Raw genomic sequence first — 14,749 nt, 5'->3', positions numbered from 1 at the left:
TCTGGGCTGCACTCAGGGCAGCTCTGGGAAGGAGGCTATGGTGGGGGGGCTGCAGCCTCTCCAAAATTTGCTATAGCCCTCCTGACCCTCTCTCCCAGTGCTGCTGCTGCCCACCCCAAGTGCAGCATGGCCCAACCCCCCTACTGGGAAGAGCCCAGTGCAACCCATGGCCCCAGCCCACAGTGACAACCCATGGTAGCAGGAGCCACACCCCTCATCCTGTGCCCTGCCCCAGCTGTGCAGCACCTACCTCTGCCCCAGCCCCAGCCCCAGCCCTACTGTCTCCCTCACACCAGCAGGGGGGGCAGTCCCACTCACCCAGCCCCAGCCCTACTCTCACCCTTACACCAGCAGCTGCCAGTCCCACTCACCCCAACCCCTAGGGCTGGCCTCTTCCTGGAGGTGGGGGGGGGGGCTGCACCAGGCTGAACTTTGGGTGGGCAGCAGCAGCACTGGGAGGGGGGTTACGGGGGGTCTCTGGCAAATTGTGGGGTGGCTGCAGCCCTCACCCCACCCTAGCACAGCCGTCACCCACCCTGAGCACAGCTCAGCCCAGTCCACCCCAGGAAGCCTCCCTGGCCCAAGCAAAATTACCTGCTTCCAATGCAGTCGAGGTCTTTGAACCTATTCCTATTTGCTACCTTGTAAAGTGGGTTCCCTCTATGCAAATTTGAGTTATTTACAGTTTTTCAGGAATAAGTCTATTGCATGAAGTAGGGGCAGGCAATTATTTTGGGCAGAGGACTGCTTACCAGTTCTGGTGAGATGTCAGGGACCTGTACAGTAGTCCAATAAAAGACACCACCAAAAAAAGCTGGCTACAGTATTCTTGTCTTGATGGACAATCTTCTCTCTCTGTAACAAGTGCAGATCTTAAATGTAAGCCTCTCCAAGAGATGCTAACTTTTTTTAAAAGAGCTTTAACTACATCCATCCATATGCTGCAGAGAAATTTAATAATCCTTGAGGACTTGAGCTCCTAGAGAATCTTTCCTTGAGCTGTGGATTCTTGCTATTCCTTGTTGTCCCAAATCTAAACTTACAGCTCTCCGCACACTGACATTGGCTTACTTGTCTGCCAACATGTCCTCCCACTCACTTGTAGAAATGTCAGAATGTCATGAAGTCACGAATGCCTTAATAAACTCGACTCAAAGATTTTCTGTCTCTGAGAAATGTGAGAGCTGCTCCCAGATAAGAGCAGAAATATTAACTCTCACTTTCCTAGAGCTCTTCACGTTCAGAAATGTCAGCTTCTTAACATTCCCTTACTTTTAGAGTTTGTGTATTATATCACAACAGCTTTGTGACTACTCACAAAAGATTGAGTCAAAACCACACAATATGGGGCAAATTGCCCACAGTTTACCACCATTGAAACTGGTGAGGCTGTCTGCTGGGGCAATTTGGTCCCACCTGTAAGAATTGGGGAAATATAGTTCCTTTGATCAGACTCGAGTTTCCTCTTTTTAGTACTTAATTACAGCTGCTTTACTGAAACACAAACCAATATGCTTTGAGAATAAATAACATTCAGCTAAAAGAGGCTCAGTATATTTCCAGCAGCCAAGTACAACAGAACACCGTAGGGCTCTTTAAATTCTCCTATTCCTTTCACAGGCTGCCTCTCCCCTTCCCCCACTAGTTCAGGAAAGCTATGCATCACTTATCCCTGCTCTCTCCTCATATAATTATGTCCAGAGATCCTGTTTTCCTCTGTTTAAAAAGTCACAAATTCTCTAATTAAAAAACACAAAATCTGTTATTAAAATGAAATGCAACTGTATAGATAGGCATCAATTGAACACAATGTTTTATTGATATATTTACCATTTAAAAGCAGTTTGGAAGCCTACTAGTGCCTTAATCACCACAATAAAATATATTCTAAATATCTATAAATTTTGGCATTTGATTATGGGTTTTTTATCATGGAAAATCGGAGCTCTCCCTCCTTCCTTTGCTCACCAGGATGCAGGTCCAGGCCCCTCACTTTCAAATCATAGTCCCCCAGCCCTGCCAGTGACCCTCACTCCCCACCCACAGCCCCCCAACTCCCTCCAGCCCTGCCAGAGGGGGCCCCCAGCTGCCAGGACTACAGGGCCAGGAATCCATATATGCAGCCCCCCGACCTTCACAGCAGCACCCAAACCTGGCTGCTGCCCATGGGAGGTGGCAGCTTCTGTGGCAGAGTGGAGCATGGAGCCCAGCTCCCCCTCCCCCTCCCCCATGGGCTGCAGGGTCTAAGCAGAGCCCTTTAGAGGGGGTGGGGGCAGGCTGTTCACTGTGGGTTTGGGCTCCCCACCCTGCTGCCTTCCCCCGGGGTCTCCATATCCCAGTGAGTAGGACCTGGCACGACAGGGCAGAACAGGGCTGGGCGGGAAGCTTGTTGTCACCACTGGGAGCTCTGTGCTGCCCACCCCAAGTGCAGCATGGCCCAACCCCCCTACTGGGAAGAGCCCAGTGCAACCCATGGCCCCAGCCCACAGTGACAACCCATGGTAGCAGGAGCCACACCCCTCATCCTGTGCCCTGCCCCAGCTGTGCAGCACCTACCTCTGCCCCAGCCCCAGCCCCAGCCCCAGCCCTAGCCCTACTCTCTCCCTCACTCCCATACCCACCCAGAAGCATCCAGAGGCACAGCTCCTCAATGCCACCCCCACTGCTGCTGGTTGGGTGGGGAGGACCTTGCTAAGGCACTCTGCGGCTTGCAATGGCAAGGAGCTTCCCTGCCCGGCTCCGCTCTTCCCTCCCACACCGGGTCCCACCCACCGCGCTGTGGAGGTCACAGGGAGAGGGCAACCGGGTAGGAAACCTAAACATGCAGTAGTCAGTCCATCCCCACCCCACAAACAAATCTGGGGGGCACATGCTGCCCATACTCCCTCCCCCCAGGACTGCATGCAGCGGTGAGGAGCCAGCCCTATCCCCCACCCCCCTGCCACAGCTCCATCCTGCTCCCCACCAAAGCCCTACAACCATGCATTCCAGTCCCAAGCCCCATGCACTGCCCGGACTGGGCAGCACTCCCAGCCCTAGCCCTGCCCAACTCCCTCCCTCCCTCTTTAGGGGGGGCTCAACCCCCCACCCCTGCTCCCACCAGACTTATCTGCAGAAGCTTCTCTCCGGACTGCCTGGTGACCGTGAGAATGTCTGAGCATGTACATGAACTCCCTGCCTAACCACCATTCTCCCGCTCCCCCCAGTCCCTTGCACACTTGGAACTTTGCCAGCCTGCAGAGAGGCTCTTGGCAAAAATGGAAAATCTGAATGTTTCTCTGTTAAATGAAAAATCCACATTTTTCTTGGTCAAAAAGGAAACTCCATGTTTTTCCCCATTTTTCTGTGGAAAACAGAAAACCTGGATCCCCGATTATGACTCAATCTCACCCTAGCAGTGTTTCTGTACTCTCTTTATTCCTCTTTTCTTTTCCCCTCCCCCACATAACTAGGATCTGCATGCATTTCTCATTGCCCCCCACCACCACCACTACCCTCCCACTTCTCTGCTTGGGAAAGAAGTCTTTCACAATGCCATAATTTTAAATTGTACAGGGTGGGGGGTGGATAGACTGAAAAAATGCTCTGCAGTTAATCAGATCAGATTCAACAAGGAAAAATACAGATAGAGGATGATTACCTAGGCTACACTCACCAGCTGCTGCTAGGCGGGGGGGGATCCCCGCTGCCCCACACTGCATGGGGGGCTCTGTCATGAGCCCCCTGACCTCCACCCACTCTCCCAGCCCCTTCCATGGCTGCTCTGCCTGCCCCAGCTCCTGGACCTTTAAAACAAACAATAAAAAGCCCCAACTCATCAGCTCCTGCCAAACAGGAGGATAATCCCCACTGTCCCTCCACTACCCCACACCATGTGGGGTGTTCTGCCATGAGGCCCCAGAAACCCTGGGGCCACTGCAGCACCCAGTGAGTGTGGGGCTTTTTTTTTAAGGGCTGAGAGCTGGGGTGGACGGGGCATCCATGGGGCAGCTGGGAGAGTGGGCAGGGGTTAGGGGCTCATGGAAGAGCTCCCCACATGGTGTGGGGCAGCAGGGAGCAGCAGGGATTGCTCCCCCCCACCTGGCATCAGCTGGTGAGTGGGGGCTTTTATTTAAAGAACCATAAGCTGGGGCTGGGTGAGGCAACCATGTGGGGGAGCAGGCAGGGGATGGGGCCTGGCAGGGTTCCCCCCATGGCCCCTCCCACCTCCTCCCCTGCCCCCTACTTACCAGCATGGAGTCCAGGTCTAGCTCCCTGATGCAGCCAGTGGGGACTGCTTGAAATCACCAAGGCTCTCCAAATCTTTTCCAATTTGATTTGGAGAGCTTTGAATCAATTCAGACCTTGAAACTGGTCTCCTGATTTAATTCGGAGATTCGGCCACCAAATCTCCCCCAAATCAAATCAGCACCCAAAGCTTCATACTGCCCTACTAAGCAGTTTCTGGTGGGTTCCAAGATGGCCTTAGCTAACCCACTTAACTGGCTCCAGCTCCTCATTGAAGGAACTGCCCTAAAACCTGACCTGCACAATATACTGAACCGAAAAGGAAGCAGAAGCAGAGGCTACATCCCAGTATACTGATACACAGCAAAAAGACTGGCACTGCTTCAAAACAACAAAAGAAAAAAAAATACCTTAGCTGCTGCTTTGGGTCACACAACAGGTTTCACACTTCAGTCTTAACTGGTGCTGAGAGATCATCCTGTTGTACCACTGTATCTGGACAGATACACTTCAAAATTTCTCAACAGATCTTCAGTTACTGTGTATGCTAGAAAAAAAACTGCGAGTACTCAGTGTCAGTTCCTGTCAGCCTCTTCCTTTGTGGCCAAACAATTCTGCTCTTCACAGATCTAGTTCAGCAAGAGGGACTGAACAGAAAGCTGCTAACACCATTTTTAGGACCACTGAAAGTTTATTGTTTTAGAAACAGATACTCATAAGAGAATAGTTAAAATGAAAAAAAAAAAAGCTATTCAAGCTCTCTGGAAGCATAACTGCATTCATTTTTACAAGTTTGTATCACTTCAACAGTCACTCTTAGTCAACTAAATAAAGTCTATTTAGTTGAGGTGATACAAAAACTATGGAGACTGCATCTTAGCCCTAGTTTCCATAAATGTGTACCTATTTAATAAAAAAAGTACAAATCCTTTTGTGCATCTTAGTCCTGGTTTAGGCATAAGCTACTTCCAAATCAATTTAAGTTACAGCAAAGGACATATCCACACAACTTTTTACAATCCATCATCAACCACCACAGTGCCTTCACCAATGCGAGTGCCTGCTAGGCAGGCAGCACTCACGATGCCCACATCTGCAACTCCAGCCTGCCAGCTTTAGAGAGCAGGCTTTATGCACCAGGGCTGCCAGACCTCCAGTTGGGCATAGTGCCAGCCCCACCTTTCTTCATCTGGCACACCACCTACTGACTCCTTCCCTGGCTCATGCAGACCTACACTGGCCAGCTGGGAACCCTGTCAGGCACACTTCAACAGGTGCCTGGGCTGGACCTGTGCAGTGGTGGAGTGTACCTTTGGCTACCTGAAGGGTCGCTGGTGCACCCTCACCACCAGCCTCAGGGTCATGGAGGCCAACATCTCCCGGGTCACTGAGGCCCAGGGGGAGCTCTTTTGTGAGGCCTGGGCAGAGGAGGTGCAGCAGATGGAGGACACCTGGCATGGAGACCCACGGGGAGCACCAGCTATGGTAGCAGTGACAGCAATGGGCCCCACCACCAAGGCCCTGGGTGGGCCACACAACTGGCAACAGGGCCCAGGGCACCATGTGTGAGAGGCACTGGCAGATCACCTCCTCCTGCACTCCCAATTGTAGGCTCCCTCCCCATCAAGAGAGCTCTTTCCCACTTCCACCCCACCCCAGCAGGTCCCATCCCCCCTGAACCATAGAGCCCCTCTCCAACCCATATAGCCCCTCCAACACCTCCTCCACCCACTATTAATAAAGCACCCTATTCCCTGTGCAGACTATGTACAGTGCTGTGTGCCCTCCCAGGGTAGGGATAAGTGGGGTGGAGGTACCATGGGGATGGAGCCCAAGGACAGGCACCTAACACCCTGGCTTCTGGTCATACCACCATGGGTGCATATGTTGCAGTGAGGCCAGTGGATGGAGAGTTCACCTGAAATCAAGGGCAGCTGCTGCTGTGCCAGAGTGGCTGGCTTCCCCTCATGCAGCCAGAGGGCATAGTGCAGGCCCTGCTGCAAGTAGGTCCTGCTCCAGGGCTACATGGAGCTGGGGCAAGCAGCTGGGCAGAGTCCAGGCTGGAGGGCTGGCTGGCAGGGGAATGGGCCCCTGGAGGCATCACTGCACCTCAGCCCAAGCCCACTGTGAGCCTTGCTGCTGGGTGGTGGATTGCTGCCAGGGGGCAGATGAGGCTGTGGCCAGGGGCCAGGTAACCTCTAGGGCCATGATAGTGTTCAGTGTTGGCACTGGATTTATGACCCAGAAACCTTGTTCCAGGCAGATCCAAACCCTCTGACCAATCATGACCTCTCTATTCAATAATAGGCAAATTTTACTGATACACAGTGATAGCAGATAAGAATAATGTAAACAATTCTATATCTACCAGTCCCAGGGTTCAGAGAGTCAAGATATGTCTAGCCAGTATGCAAGTCTAAGGTTCTCTCTTCAATGTCAGATGTAACTAAGCCTTGACATCAGAGGCAGGGTGTCCTGGGACGCACTGTATGGAGGAATACTCACTGGTGGCTTGGAATGCAGCATACAAAGGGCAGAAGGCAGAACCCACACAGCTCGTCAGCCCCCTGTTTATCCATCTGCAGCTGGCCGGTGATGTCAGCTCTGAACGCCGGCTGGCACAGATAAAAATGGTGGCGCATGCTGCGGAACCAGAGGGGAGTCGGGGACGCAGCTGCATATGACCCCACAGGAGAGGCGATCCGGTCCATGGGACCAGGGAAGCAGGAACAGCTGGGATGGAGGCAAGAAGGAAGAGGAGGATCATCTTGGTGACGCTGCAAATGGAACGATGGAGGGACGCCAGGAATGCCTCTTAAAGACGACGTGGAAACACTGGAAGAAATCCGCCCTGAGAGAGAAGGACTGCAGGCGAACCCAGGAAAGGTTGCTGTCAGAGTGAGCATTGTCGCTGAATCTAGAGGTGCCTTAGAGTAGGCAGGGAACCTGATTGCCTAAGGGAATGAGGCAGCCAGTGTCCTGTTGAAACCCGGGAAGGTAGAAGGGTAGTTAAAGGGGCAGGGAGTCCGGTTTTGTGTTGGAGCATCTTTCTTTCTTTCCTTCTTTGATTTGTTCCCCCCCACCCCGAGCTCCAGGGGAATCTGAGGGTAGCAGGCCCATGTGTGAGATAGATAGTGTCAGGACCTGAGGGGGACCTGGTCTTAAGGGTCCCAGGAGCAAGATGTCGACCACCCGGAGACCGCTCCGCAGGAGGCATGAGGCCAAGATGTAGGGGTGGCAGAGCCCCGTGAGTAACCGCCGGGAGGAACCACGGGTCTACGAGCATGCACAATGAATGGCCCCGGACACTGAGGTCCAACAAGTCATGGCAGGCGAGCTTGGGGTTGAAGATTCAGGTGGAAGTCACCAGCTCAGGCAGAGGCGCAAGCCCGCGAGGTGTGTAACATCATTTACCCGAGCGAGAGCGGCACGAGAGCGACTGGTCGAGGCCCAGCAGCTACAATGTGGTGCATTGGCCGGGAACCCTTCAGGGGGTAACCTGAACAGTATGCAACCTGCCAAGATGGTTCCAGTGGATCTGCTGGGGCAGAATCTACAGGTCCTGATGCACATTGCGGGGACCCAACAAAGGATGGCAACAGGACTGGATGCGGCATTGCCTGTCCGCCTTGCAGATGCCCAAGATGACGCTGGAAGATGACCCAGAGGCCTACATTGAGGCCTTCGAGCGGCATGCAGCCACCATAGCTCGTGCTGCCCTGCCTTGATAGGTGGTATTGGGCCAGTCAGCTAGGGGCCCTGGTGGTGGGCAAGGCACAGGCAGCCTAGACACCCAAAATTATGAGGCTGTTAAAGTAACGATTCTCTATCACTTGGAGATTAGCCCCGAATACTACCGTTGACTCTTCGGGGATAAGAAAGGGACAGAGGAGAGATGACCATGGCTTTTGCTCCAGCGACTACGGGACCTTTTTGGAAAATGGGTTAATCTGGCTACTTGTACGGTGACCATGTTAGTCGATAAGGTCATATTGGAGCAGTTCATAAATGACCTGGAAGAGAAAACCCAGAGGTGGGTCTGTCAACACTCCCCGGGGTCTTGTGATGCATCATTAAAGTTGGCAGAGGCCTTCACGGCTGCAGAGGTATATTACCCTCGTGAGAAACACGGACCCCCGCCACCGGTGCTGACAGCAAAAGAAGTGGAGCAGGGGAGACCCAGCCCCAAGGGCTCAGGTGGGGACATGGTCTGTTATCATTGCGGCCAAGGGGGGCACTTTGCGTGAGAGTGCCTGGAAAGAGCCTCAGAAAGATGGTGGCCATGCAGCTCCCTGAGGAGAGGGGCAGAACCTGCTAGGGAGTACAGCCAGGGGGAACCCATGGATTGCCGTTTTGGGGCAGGAGGCAAGAGCCTGGTGTGGGAACGCCCAGTAGTGAAAGCCTGGGTCAAGGGCTGACCAGTGTGGGCAGTGTTGGACTCCAGATGTGCCCAGTCGCTGATCAAGGCCAGCCTCGTGAAAGAGTCCTGTGATTGCTGGGCTGGGCCGGTGAGTGTATCCTGCCTCCACGGAGATACACAAACCATGCATTGTATGTGGATGGACCTCCGGGTTATGGAATACCAGGGGGCGCTATTAGTGGGCCTGGCACCCCGTTTAGCCTGCGACATGCTCCTGGGTCAAGACTGGGCCCTGTTGTACAACGTCATGGACAGGGTGTGGGATGTCAAGGCCACACGAAGGTCCTTAAGCACATGGGAAGGCTGGCTTGGTGATCCAGTGGAAAGGGAAGACACTGCAGAGGGACCAGAGGAGTTCATCATGGATCTACGAGACGTCACGAGTAGCCAACAGTTCTGGCAAGCACAAGAAGACCCAGACCTACACGAGCCATGAGCCCAGACAAGAAACGCATCATCACAGCCGGCATTGGATGCTAGTCCGGTGAGCCATTTTGAGGTAAGGAACAACCTCCTGTATTGGGTCTCACCAGACAGGGTGGGGAAGGAGGATAAGATTCAATTAGTTGTACCAGCGTGTTTCCGGAGGGCGGTGTGGTTATCGGCACATGCCAACCCGACCAGGGGCCACTTAGGTAGGGACCGCACATTACATAAGATATCTAGATTTTTTTTTGGCCAAGGATGAGTGATGACATGGCCCGTTGTTGTGCAGAGTGCCCTGTATGCCAAAAGGCTAGAGAGGACCGACTACCGTGTGCTTCAATGAGACCTATGCCTGTGATCGACCTGCCATTCTCCCGGATCACTGTGGACATTGTGTGGCCACTATCTCACAGCAGTAATGGGTAACATTCTGGTGTTCATTGATTATGCGATGAGATACCCTGACGCAATACCTTTGAGATCCGTAACAGCGCCGAAGATAGGAGAGGAGTTGGTGAAATGGATCGCCTGCATGGGGATTCCCCATGAGATCTTAACAGACCAAGGCCAAAACTTCATGTCTGGAGTTCTACAGGGAGTGTGCCAGACCCTGAAAATCAGGCAGTTATGGACATCAGTGTACTGCCCTCAAACCAACAGGTTAGTGTAGAGGCTAAATGGAACCCTAAAAAAGGTGCTGAGGTGGTGCATACAGGGCAGCCCACGGTGTTGGGACCTGATGCTGCTGCTGGCCTTCATCATGCTCAGGAATGCCCCGTTGGAGCCCCTTGGATACTCTCCTTTTGAGCTAGTGCTCAGTCATCAGCCTTGAGGCTTGCTGCAAATCCTCCGAGAAAGGTGGGAGCAGAGCCCTACGGTTATTGCCAGCCCATCAGGATACCAATGGGTGTTCCAAAAATGGGTCCAGAATGCAAGACAGCTAGTGGCTGGTAATCTACAACAAGCCCAGCAACGTCAAAAGGAGAGATATGACTTGCACGCCAAGGAATGAGAGTTTCAACCTGAGCAAAAGGTGCTAATTCTTTTACCCACTTTGCACAGCAAGCTACTGACTCAGTGGCAGGGCCCATTTGAGATTACATGGAGGGTCGGCCCTGTCGACTATGAGGTTTACCACCCAGGGCATCAAAGAATGAAACAAATCTACCACATCAACTTGCTGCGGGAATGGCACCAACCCAAAGGTTGGGTGGCATTTAGGGTCGAGGTGACCAACAACCTAAGACAGCGAAAACCTGGCACAGGAACAATGACTCACGAATCCGTGAAGGGTGTCCACATGAGCACCAAGCTAACTCCGACCCAGGAGAAGGAAGCGTGGGAACTTCTTAGAATTTAAAGAAGTTTTTTCAGAGAATCCTGGGTGGGTAAGGAGTACGTTCCATCCCATCTATATGCTCCCAGGTACGGTCGTAAGGGATCGGTGGCAGCCCCTGCCTCAACACCTGATGCCAGAATTGAAGGCAGAAGTGGAAAAGATGCAAGCCCTTGGCATCATCAGGCCCTCCTGGAGCCCGTGACAAAGCGCCCTAGTACCAGTACGGAAGCCAGACAGGACGCTACGGCTCTGTATTGATTACCGCAAGTTGAATGCAATTGCTACTTTCGATGCCTTCCCCATGCCCCGGGTGATGGAATGAGTGGAGTGAATAGGGGCAGCCCAGTTTATAACTACGTTAGATCTAGCCAAGGATATTGGCAGACACTGGTCCGGCCATGTGACTGACCTAAGACAGCCTTTGGGACTCCTTGGGGTTTCTATGAATTTGTACGAATGACGTTTGGGTTGCATGGGGCGGCCACTACCTTCCAGCGGCTAATGGGTAGCCTCTTAGCGCCACATGTCGAGAACACAGCTGCATACATTGATGACATTGTCATCTTCATCCAATCGTGGGGTCAGCACCTACGTGCCCCGAAGGGCCGTTTTGACCAAACTAGGGCAGGAGGGTCTGAGAGCAACCCTGTGTAAGTGAGCGGTCACCCACACATCTACAAAGTATCTCGGTTTCCAGGTAGGCCAGGGTACCATACGACCCTTGGAAGATAAGGTCCGGGCCATTCAGGCCTTCCAGGCTCCACAAATGCTCAAGCAATTAAGGTTATTCCTGGGCCTGGTGAACTATTACCGCAGATTCATACCCCAGTTTGCAGACATAGCGGTGCCTTTGTCAGAGGCCCTGAAGGAGTCACCTCGGAAGGGGATACACTGGACAAGGGCGATGCTTCAGAGCTTTAAAACCTTAAAAAGGGCCCTATGTGAAGATGTAATCATATGCACCCCAGATTTTAATAGACCTTTTATGTTGCAAAAGTATGCTTCCAACGCCGCCATTGGAGCCGTTCTTACACAGCGAGATGCAGGCCTAGACCGGCTGGTAGCCTACACAAGTTGGAAGTTATTGCTGGCTGAAACCAGATATGTGACAATTGAGAAGGAATGCCTGGCTATCTGGTGGGTGGTCGAACACTTCCGCTATTACCTGCTAGGGCGGGAATTTACGCTTATCACCAATCATGCGCCCCTGAAGTGGCTCAGTTCCACCAAGACCGACAATGTGCAAATAATGCGCTGGGCATTGGCTTTGCAACCTTTCAAATTTCATATTGTATACTGCCCTGGGAAGGACCACATAACAGCTGACTTTTTGTCTAGATGTGGTGAGGACACGGGACTGGATGTTGAGAGATCACAGCATCACACCTCACAATGAGTCACAGGTAACGCTGAAGCGTGTCTCAAGAAACTGCCACAAGACAGCTGGCGGGGGGATTATGTCCCAGGACATGCTGTATGGAAGAATTCTCACTGGCGGCTTGGAATGCAGCACACAAGGGGCAGAAGGCAGAACCTATGTGGCTCATCAGCTGCCTGTTTATCCAGCTGCGGCTGGCTGGTGACATCAGCGCTGAATGCCGGCTGGCACAGATAAAAATGGCAGCGCACGCTGCGGAGCTGGCAGGGAGTCAGGGGACACAGCTGCATATGACCCCACAGTGGAGGTGATCCAGTCCACAGGACCAGGGAAGCAGGAACAGCCGGGACAGAGGCAAGAAGGAAGAGGAGGATCATCTTGGCGATGCTGCAAATGGAACGATGGAGGCACGCCAGGAACACCTCTTAAGGATGATGGGGAAACACTGCAAGAAATCCTCCCCAAGAGAAGGACTGCGGGCACACCCAGGAAGGGTTGCTGTTGGAGCGAGCATCGCTGCTGGACCTAGAGGTGCCTTAGAGTAGGCAGGGAACCTGATTGCCTAAGGGGATGAGGCAGCCAGTGTCCTGTTTAGACCCGGGAAGGTAGAAGGGTAATTAAAGGGGCAGGGAGCCTGGTTTTGTGTTGAAGCATCTTTCTTTCTTTCCTTCTTTGATTTGTTCCCCCCCACCCCGAGCTCCAGGGGAATCTGAGGGTAGCAGGCCCATGTGTGAGATAGATAGTGTTGGGGCCTGACGGGGACCTGGTCTTAAGGGTCCCAGGAGCGAGATGTCGACCATCCAGACACCACTCCACAGGAAGCGTGAGGCCGGGGTGTAGGAGTGGAGGAGCCCCATGAGTAACCGCTGGGAGGAACCATGGGTCTACAAGCACGCCTGAAGAATGGCCCTGGACATTGAGGTCCAACAAGTCATGGCAGGCAAGCACAGGGGTTGAAGATTCAGGTGGAAGTCACCAGCTCAGGCAGAGGCACAAGCCCACGAGGCATGGAACATCACTTACCCAAGCGAGAGCAGCACAAGAGCGACTGGTCAAGGCCTAGCGGCTACACAGGGCTGACTAGATGGCCTTGGCAAACATCTCCCAAGGCCTGTGTCTGATCCCACTGGCAGTGATGATGTGTGGTTTCCACTAGTGCCCTGGGGTACATGGGCACAGCACCTGGCTGCCCAGGCAATGCCCCCTCTGGGGAGGAGCTGGAGCTCCCTAGTTCAAGTGGTGCCATACATGGGCTGTCCTCCTGAGCAGAGCTGGACACCCAGATCTGGTGTGGGAGCCACTGGCCCAGACTCCTAAAGCGGCTGAATGAGGCTGGGAGTGGGGAATGTTGCAGGACATGCTCCTGATGCCCTGAGGGTCCCTCTCCCACTGAAGTCTCATTGCCACTGCTAGGCCATAGCAGAGGCTCAAGCAGGCTGCCCATACTGGAGAACATGGCACATCTCTGTCCAAGGTCCTGGGGAGCAAGGATGTGGTTAAGTTGCCGCATAAAGGCTTAGTCCTCCAGGCAGCCCCCAACTAGTGGTCATGGTTGGTGATGCAGACCCAGTGTGCCCATGAGGTCTTGACCTTTATGCAGCAATACAAGCCAATGGGTTATGCCCAAATTCCCACATGCAACCTGTCAGCAACTCATAGATATGGGCATTGGACTGCCTGCCTCAGTTTAAAAGCCAGATCTGGACCACAGCATTACCCTGAGGTCTACAATCTTGTCCTGGGACCAGATTGGCCCCTGGGATGTGGTGTTTAGCATTGGAGAGGATGCCAGTGTGGCTCCCTCAGTGGCCCTTGGGGCTCTAGCTGTGAGTCTAAGTGCTGTTGGACCTCAGCAGGTGCCTGACGCACAGGGGTATGGTGCAAAAAGCAGGCAAAAAGTTGCCCCAGTCCTAGGGTCAGAGAAGCTCCAAGCCCCATGACCTTGGAGAAAGCTTGGTGGTGGGACTGACTAGAAGCAAATTACCATGGGCCTGGGTTAAAGGGCTCTGGTCACTGTCTACTTGTGTGCAGTAACTACTATGCAGTTAATTTACTACCTGCATTTGCAGATAGTAAACTAACCATGCAGTAGATTAATTTACCGTGCAGTAAGCACCTGCACATGTCAACAGTGGTGCTTTACTGCATAGTAAACTAGTCTTCTGTGCAGTAAAGCATCTGATGTAGACACAACCACTGCGTCTTCAACATGTGTCAAAATCTTGAACAGAATAATTTCTGTTTCATTATTTGCCTAGAGACTATATTCAGTGTATTCTAGAAAACAAACTTAAATGGGAATGTATTGAACTTGGAATGTAAATTGCACAATTTTAGTGCAGCAATTAACTGTTTATAAACATTTGCCATCAATTCAATTGTTTTTAATTATCCTAAACAACATGCTTATAAAGTCAAAGGACAGGATAAATATTTCTTTGGCAAATATTCCAGACCTATTCCAAAGCTTAAATTGAGCCAGATGCATTTTTGTTCCCAACATTAAACTTGATCTCAAATTTCACTCCCAGCAGTGAATAGTGGCCCAGTCTCAATATCTCATTTTGGTCTGTATTAGGGTACCAGGGTGCATCTGCTCCTTTAAGAGGGCAAGCAGCCAGAGAGACAGCTTACAGGTGGGAAGGGGGATAATTGTGGAGTCACCTGACCAGCAGTGGGCAGGGCTGGAGCTATACAAGCCCAAAACCTTAGCTGGTCCTGCAGTCTAGCTTTGGGAGCCATGAGAAGAGAAGATCCTGGCAATAGAGTGGTAGGGGTAAGTGACTCTAAAGGTCTGGGAACAGAAGAAAGCTGCCTGGGGCAGAGAAAAAGGTCTGTTTGTGCAGGCAGGCGTTCCTATTTTATGTTAAGCCCAGTAGGGGTGTGCAAAATGGGCTGTATTCAATTTGGATTCAGCCTGAATCAGGGACAGTGATCCAATTTGTGGATTTGGATCACT

General features: G+C 52.4%; 1 protein-coding gene across 2 annotated transcripts in view; it reads right to left on the bottom strand.

Annotated features, from left to right (window-relative positions):
• Window positions 1–4,803, bottom strand: part of LOC109310496 (dipeptidase 2-like) — a 49,280-nt gene extending 44,477 nt beyond the window's left edge. Inside the window, exon 1 of one of the 2 annotated variants that reach the window (XM_019535691.1) lies at window positions 4,638–4,803. The gene's annotated coding sequence lies outside the window, so the exon portion shown is untranslated. Of the gene's footprint in view, window positions 1–752; window positions 777–4,637 lie in introns of those variants that run through there. The other variant, XM_019535692.1, reaches the window with a different exon arrangement.
• Between the last annotated feature and the right edge of the window lie 9,946 nt (window positions 4,804–14,749).

The sequence above is a fragment of the Crocodylus porosus genome, unplaced genomic scaffold (assembly GCF_001723895.1).
Source record: "Crocodylus porosus isolate Cpor-Errol unplaced genomic scaffold, CroPor_comp1, whole genome shotgun sequence".
Lineage (NCBI taxonomy): Eukaryota > Metazoa > Chordata > Crocodylia > Crocodylidae > Crocodylus > Crocodylus porosus.
The sequence above is the reverse complement of the archived record's forward strand: the minus strand, read 5'-3'. Positions and strand labels throughout refer to the sequence as shown.